Source organism: Myotis davidii, unplaced genomic scaffold (assembly GCF_000327345.1).
Source record: "Myotis davidii unplaced genomic scaffold, ASM32734v1 scaffold233, whole genome shotgun sequence".
Classification (NCBI taxonomy): Eukaryota; Metazoa; Chordata; class Mammalia; order Chiroptera; family Vespertilionidae; genus Myotis; species Myotis davidii.
In genome coordinates this window covers 552,105-559,761 of record NW_006285917.1, presented here as the reverse complement: position 1 = coordinate 559,761, position 7,657 = coordinate 552,105, and the positions used below count along the sequence as shown (strand labels likewise).

Genomic DNA, 7,657 nt, shown 5'->3' with positions numbered 1-7,657 from the left:
GAATCCATCAACCAAAACTATGTGTCTGGTTTGCATTTTAATTATAATCTCTGAGAAGATATGAATTTATATTTAAAAGTACAAAGAAATGAATATTTTTTAAAGTATAACAATTTTCATGATTATTCACTCAAAAATATGTGTGAATATTATATATAAATTCTTCTTTTCTTTCCATTGCCAAAGGAGGCCAATGAGATGTGTGGGGCCTGGCATCTCTGAGTTCTATCTGGCCTGAACAATCTGAAGGCCACTAATGTGGACGTTATATTTGCAGGACTGGCCACACTCCTAAACTTGACTCATGTTTTGGCATCATGGCTGCGCGAGTCCTCTTTCTAACCTGGTCTGCCTCTTAACCATGTTCAGGCAGTTTCTGCCCCCCAAAGAGCAGAGAAGTAAGAGTTTGGTTCCACCCCCCACATTATCCTAAATATTACTGTGATGTCAGGGAAACAATATTACTACCTACGTCTCTCTGGACCTCAGCTACTACCCTTCCCAACCTTTCCTCCGCCAAATTATGGGGAAACTTCCATCATTATGATGAAAAAAAACTGGGACTGGGAGGGAGAATTCGGAATGGGGAGACTGTGCTAGGCAAGTGGAAAGTACCGGAGGGACTCTGTAAGTGCTCCATCTCTGAGAGGGTGACTTTGTGGATGGGAGGGGAAGAAGCTGAGGGTGGTAATTAGCTTATTATTGTTTCCCCCGGGTGTTGTGAGAATTCCTTAGGAGACACTTGTAAAAAAGCCCAGGGAAGACAGTAAATACACATCTAACGATATGCTAAATAAATTATTATTGTTATTATTATGATTATTATAGCAATTGCAACTTGCTCCTTGCATTCAAGTTTCCACTAGAGATGGGAGTTGGTCCCCTTACCGCCTGGCCTCCACTGCTGTCAGTACGCCCCAGACTCCCCCACCCTCCGGAGTCAGTGGAGGAACTGGTAGTGGGGACCAGTCTTTAGTTAACAGGCGGTCGGTGTCTGCAGAAGGGGAGCACAGAAGCAGCTCCGCACGCGCCCGCCAGGCCTCTGCCTGGTGCCTGCTCCAGAAAAGCAGAGCAGGGAAAGGGCTTTGCCGAGAACGGCAGGGCTTATACCTGGAGAGGAGCTTCTTGACTCCCAAGCAAGGGGACTGGGGAAGGGCAAAAGCAAAATCAGACAACTGGGCACGGGTCACAGAAAGAAAGGGAAAGTAGACAGTGAGGAATACTCAGCCCAGATGTCCTGTGCTTCCCCGGCAAGCCCAGTAACTGCGCACAACACTGAGTGTGTGCGTTTTGCCGGGGAGAGAGCAGATTGTTTTTATCAGTTCTCAAAGGGGTCTGGAATCCAGAAGCAGCTAAGAGTCATTCAGCCCAGGTAAAGGAACCCAAAATCTCTGGGCTCAAAATGTATGGCCAGTGTTTCTTCATTCCCTGCCTTTGGCCAAGGACAATTGTTACCTGAACCCCAAAGGAGGTTAGAAGGTTGTTTGGAAGGTTCAGAGGTTTACAGCAACCCTTCCACACACCCTTCCCCCTCACACTCCCCCCTCCCCAGAGATGACACCTGCCTAAGTCCCACTTAAGCAAACATATGCAAATGCTGGTCCCTCATTTCCCCACCCTACATTTCTTTAGGGAAAGCAACCACGGTCCCTGTGTGTGTTAGGTGTTGGGGGGAGGGGAAGAGAGAGTTGGGTGTCTGAGGAGGAAACTCAAAGGCTTGGGGACCGAAATGAGATCCACATTTAACTTAGCTCCCTCTCCAGACCTCAGTCCCTCACCCAGCACAGGGTAGGTTGCCTCAAAGGGTCCTTAGGGGGAACATTTGGGAAGGTCTGCTCCGTTCAAAGCCTTGTTGGGAAAGGGGAAGGCCGACCCTTCCCTGCAACCTGGGGTCCTACTAGATGGGGAAACTCAGAACCTGTCAATCTCACCCGTCACTGACAATGACTGCCTGTCCCCAAACTCCTGGAAGCAACTAGGCTACTGGGACCAAAGTGTGGGGAGCAAAGATGAGGAGGATAAAAATTAACTTTATGAAACAACCTAATTCAGGGGCGTGACTAGATTAGAAAATGTGTGAGCTTTTTAACGTTAAAATATTTAAACATTAATTCTGCTCCATTTGGTAAGTATGCCTGGAGCAGAGCAGGGCAGAGAGAGAGGCCTTTCCCACAGCCAGGCTGGCTGTCTCTGCTAATATATTTTTATCTGCATACTTTTTAATGGACCAAGTGATGGTTCCTCTTTGGGCGCCACGGGCCTACCAAGGGCTTCTTCCCAGCCCAAGTCTGGGCTCTGGCTTAGTGTTCATATACTTGAGAGTCTGGGGAGACTGGGGGTGGGGGGTGGGGGGCAGCACTTGCCTTGCCTCCTCTCCTATTTCCTGGCTCCTGATACCTCCCTCCACCCGCCAGCTCAGGCCAGACAAGCTCTAGGCCTGCAGAGCCTGCCACAGCCCCAGCCTGGCTCTGGCCCTGGGACCCGGGTACCTGCTACCCCGCTGTGGCAGAGGAGGGCGAGACTCTCTGCCAAAAGCTTTTCAAATTAATTGCCACTCAGTTTGCTTCAACAAGTATGTAGTGGGCGACTCCTCTGTGCCAGGCAGCAGAGAGAGTCCCTGCCCTGGAGAGCCAGTCCGGTGGGCAGAGGTGTGTGGAGGGTGGCCCTTGGCATTCTCTCCCCAGCATCCGAGAGACTGAAGCTGGCCGCCAAGCATGAGGGAAATCTTTCGCACAGACCATTCACAAAGATACCTGTGACTCCTTGGTTTAAAAAAAATAATGAACTTGGGTTGGGTGTGTTGTCCCCCTCCCAGGGTTAGTGGCGGGGAAGGATTATGGAGCCTTAGCCCAGGGGTGCCTGGAAGAGGGCTGGCGGGAGAGTGTAGATGTGAGTGAGAGAGGAGAGCGCTAGACATTCAGCTCCATGCTCTTTAAAGTCAAAGAACATAAAAGCCCAGGGCAGAGATGTTAGGGAGCTGGAGGAGCCCCAATATACCCAGAGGGGAGGGAACCCCAATTTCAGGAGCAACAGAGCAGTGGCCCCGTGGAGTAGGATTAGGCCCCTATGAGGAAGGCCTCCTGAAACCCTCATCAGAACATGCCCCATACTAGAAAATTTACCCCTCAGTCCACCAGGCTCCCAGTCCCAGCCGCACACTCGCCAGAGGCCCAGGAGGCCCAGGTGAAAGCAAGCTTTACTTGGCAACATTACCTTGGTGTTTTGGCTGTGTTATCCGAGGGCAGCAGTGGGGAAAGTGCACCCTGCTCCCTGCCTTTCCCTCCTAAATCTCTTCACCTCTGAAGCCCACTTTTTAGACCCTAAAATTAGGGTTCAAGAAAAAATGCACAAGGAATTCGGGAGGGACTAGGGGATAGCTGACCTTCAGGCATTAAAAGCCGACTGGAGGCGGCTCCCTCCCGCCGTGGAGGGTGTCTCTGGGTTGTAGGACTGTTCTTGCCTCCCCTTCCATGAGACCCGCACCCACTCCCTTCTGCGCTAGCCCCGGCCTCCAGTGGGTGTTTACCAGGTGTTTGGCCTTTCCTCACGTCTATGGGTTCCTGCGGAGCCCCAGGCATTCTCCGTTCCCCTCCTTCCTCGTGGCTTCCAGTGCTCTGTTTACCCTTTTGTAACTCCATCCCTCCATTAGTCAGAACTCTGCTAGCTGTCTTCCTAGATGGCCCATGCAGCTCTCCAGTTGGCCCTCTGGAAATACTTCCGTGGATAAGTCTCTCCCAGCCCCTACGTATAAATATGTCTGTACAGAGATAGACTGGCCTAAGCCCCAATTTACACACATCACGAGATAATTACACCCTTATATACATACAGATATCTCTATGGAGTTATATTCGCAAGTGTCTATAACTCTCAAGAGAGATAGCAGCATGTACATATAGGACTATAATTACTTATGTCTATTTTTATAACTATGTAGTTATAAATAGATATGCCTATATATAGTGATAATAATATAGAAATATCTCCATAGCCATATATGGCTTTAAGTGAATGCTCTAACCACTCTATATCACAATCAATAAGTATATATCTCCTGGTATGTAATTCCAACGATATACATTTATCTATATAGCTGCTCAGAGATATAAATCTGTCAGGATATCAAATGTCCATAAAGCTGGATGGCTATAAGAGAGTCGTATATTTTCCCATATATAAATCTGCTCCTGTAACTATTGTATATGCACAAACACAATGGAAATAATTATATTTTCCTCGAGCATAAATCTGTAAATACAACCACAGCACATTTAGGTATGGTTAGAGATAGAGCAATATTTTCTAGGCATCAGTCTGTCAATAGAGCCACCAGTGCTTCCAAACAGAGAGAGTTCTAGTGGGAGTTATAAATAAACTCTCCAGATGTGAACGGATCAGTAGAACTAGCTATAAACACCCGGCTTTTCTCCTTCTTCTTTGTAAGATAATCCTGACGTGAGCGCAGTCACATCTGACAGGGCACAGAGGTGTCTGGCACCGATATTCCCCCCAAGGAGGGTTGAGGTGGCTGGACTCTGGGAAGCCCTGCAGGAGTCGGCAGCCCGCAAACTCCTTCTGTGTCCGTCTTCTGGTGGCCGAGAGCTCGGGCAAGTGGAGAGGCCTAGGGGAGAAACATGGAGCAGAGACTGGCTTGAGTCACTTTACCCGCCTCTTGGACCCCAAATCCTCGCACTAAAGAAGCCCCAACCTGACATCCCAGCCAAGAGCAGAAGGGTCCGGAGCTGGGGAGAAGCGGGCTGCAGGCTGGGCTTGGGAGGGAGAAGGAGGGAGCGGTGCCCGCTGCCCTAACACCCCATCCCTGGGCCCGCTGCCTCGCCTGGCAGCTGCCTGGAACCCAGACCCGGGGCCTCTTGGATCCATGTCCTGCGCTCAGCGGTGCGACCAGTTTTGTTTTCTTTTATTGTTACTTTTGCCCAATTGGCTACCGTAGTGTCCTCCCCCCCGTGTGGTTTTCAAATTCGAGGATGCCCTGGTTCTCCGTGGAATCGGTGTGTGCACTGCTTTCAAAGGAGTGATGCGGTGGGAAGTGTATCTCTCCGACTCTTTTCTGACCAGATGGGTCACCGGCTGTCGAAAAAGCATCCAAACCTCTGAAAAGGTTTGTGACTTAAATCTTTTAAAAGTCCTCATGCTCGTTTGTTATGGTGATTTTCTTTTCTTCTCTTATAAAAGTTGGCTAATTTGTGTTTTTATATTTCCTCTTTGATTTTTTTGTAGATACAATTGTTGTTAAAGGGGGGATTTCGTTAGACCCGAAACTGTGGGGTGCCTCCCTCCTGGCCAGGGTCATATCTCTACACCTCTGACTCTGTCTTCCCCTAAGTAAATAAATTCATGTAATCATCAGAAAATTGTACCTGGAGAGAATGAGGCGTCCATGGAAGGATCCGGGACGTGTCTTCTCTTCCGTTACGGAAATTCGCTCTGTTCTAGCGCGAGCCAAGGAAATTTCAACGGGCCTCCACCCCTTTCTCCTTCTTCTTTTTCCTTTCTCTCTCTCTCTCTCTCTCTCTCTCTCTCTCTCTCTCTCTCTTTCTCTCTCTTTCCTCTCCAAAGGCCCTTGGAAGGGAAGTTTCGCTGGGCCTACCGGAGCCCTGCCCTTGCTCTCCCCTCTCTCCGCGGCCATAAATTCCACCCCTGCCTGGCCGGCCGCCCGTCCTCCAGGGTACCTCCACCTCCAGGCACAATGGGCCCAGCTGTGGTCATTGCCTTATCCATGTCTGTCCCTTGGCCTGACCCTACATGGTTGCCTTCTCTTTAAAACAGGGGCTCCAGAAAGTCCCCAAAGCCACCAGCCCTCCCCTGATCACACGAAGCAAAAGCTGGAAAAAGGCAGCAGGAAAGAACGGCCTCTGGGCCTCCCTCGGCTCCTCTGGCTGAAGAACCTGCTCCGGGGGGTCCCAAATCCAGCCCCCAAGGATATACAAAGAAGCTAACTTCTTTTCTGCCTTCCCCTCAGATTCTGTGACCATGACCCCTTCCCCATCCCCTCTTTAAAATATCTCCTCTTGCATTTTACTGTTATCCTGCTAGGGAGGGGCTGTTAACTACTGTATTTATTTATCGTTATTATGATTGTTGTTTGAGATTTGTTCACTGGGTTCAGGGTACAGCAGCCAGACCCAGAGGGAAGCCTGCTTGTCACACGTGTACACACACACACACACACACACACACACACACACCTAGCAGGTGTGCACACATAGCATATGCCCACAAGTGCCTGCTCCATTCAGGCCCTGCACAACAATTCACCGGAGGCAGACATCCGCCTACCCCAGCATGCAAACAACTCACTGCCCGCGCACACCAGCTTTCAGGCACAAACACCACCCCCAGACCCTGCCAAAACCCACGCTTGAGCGAGAGGAGCTGGTAAGGAAAGGAAAATAAGTGAAACCCACTTGCAAAGATCCCTTCTCTCCCACAACCTGGAGGGGTGAGTCAGGCCCCTGTCTCTTTTTCCCCCAGTCTCTCTCTCTTTCTCTTTTTTCTCCTTGTTTACAGCTTCAGAGAGCTCAAGGCCCATAAATCTTGAGGGGCCTACAGAGCGCAGAGCACATTTGTATGCATCGTTAGGACTCGCTAATACCTAAGCCCATTAACGACCGTGTATGCGCGTGGTTTCCGGTGTGTATTAACTTACAGTTAAATTCTGGAGGAAAGGGCATTGTGAATTAACATAGACCGAATCCATCACGGGCTTTTGTCATAGATTAGTTGGTCATGGGTTTGGGGGAGCGGGTTGTCTGAGGCCGGGTATACACCCTTCAAACTTTCTGGAGCAAGCCTGGGGGTACAGGGGCAGACAGGACACTCTTACCCCAGCCCCCGGCGTTCAGATCCCCCAGGCCAGCGGCTGCACACCTTCGGGACGGTGGAGTGGCAGGGGGCCCGGTCCAGAAGGCGGTCGCCAGCGGAGGGAAGCCGGCTAGGGGAGACCCCACCGGCGGCAGGCCCGGGCTGTGCTGGGCCGTCTGCTTTCTGCTTTCGGAGAAAAATAAAAAACAAAAACAAAACACAAAACGAGAGTGGAAGGAAAGGCAACTGGAGTCGCTGAACTTTAATTAAACCGAGAAGATGGTGGAGGGAGGAAAAACCGAGGGGAGCAGGAGGCCGAGAGGCCGAGGAACGGAAGCGAGTCCGGCTGCAGCGCGGGAGCTGGAGACCTCGGCCAGGGGAGAGAGGGGGGCGGCTTTCCTCTCCCGCCCAGCGTCTCGGCTCACACAGGCAGCCAATTCCAACCCTCTTAGAAAAAAGAAAGAAAGCAAGGAACAGAAGGCGAAGAGAAAGAAAATCCTTCTAGTGATATGGCATGTTTCCGCCAGGTGTTCTGGTTCCAGTGACTCGGATCCCGCCGGAACCCCGCGGACCTGGGCAACCGGGCCTGTGCAGACCGGGAGAAGGATGCCGGGTCTAGAGGGAGGGCGGGAGGAAGGTCCGGCTCTGGGGTCCTGTAGAAAATGCCAAAGACAAAACAAGCTACATTATGGTGTCCGCGTGGACCCCGTTGCCTATTTAAATGCTGCAAGCAGAGGGGTGGGGATAACCGATCAGGATGGAGCGGGCTTGTGGAGCGAAAATGCACACCCCTAGCCTCCGCTGGCGCAGCGAAGGGGCCTCCTCGCGAGGCGAG

General features: G+C 50.9%; 1 long non-coding RNA gene across 1 annotated transcript; it reads right to left on the bottom strand.

Moving 5' to 3' along the window:
- Positions 1–4,441: 4,441 nt before the first annotated feature.
- Positions 4,442–7,648, bottom strand: LOC102763172. Its single transcript, XR_001512746.1, has 3 exons — positions 5,379–7,648; positions 4,709–5,088; positions 4,442–4,621 (listed from the first exon to the last, which is right to left on the bottom strand). It is a non-coding gene; the product is annotated as an uncharacterized LOC102763172 (long non-coding RNA).
- Between the last annotated feature and the right edge of the window lie 9 nt (positions 7,649–7,657).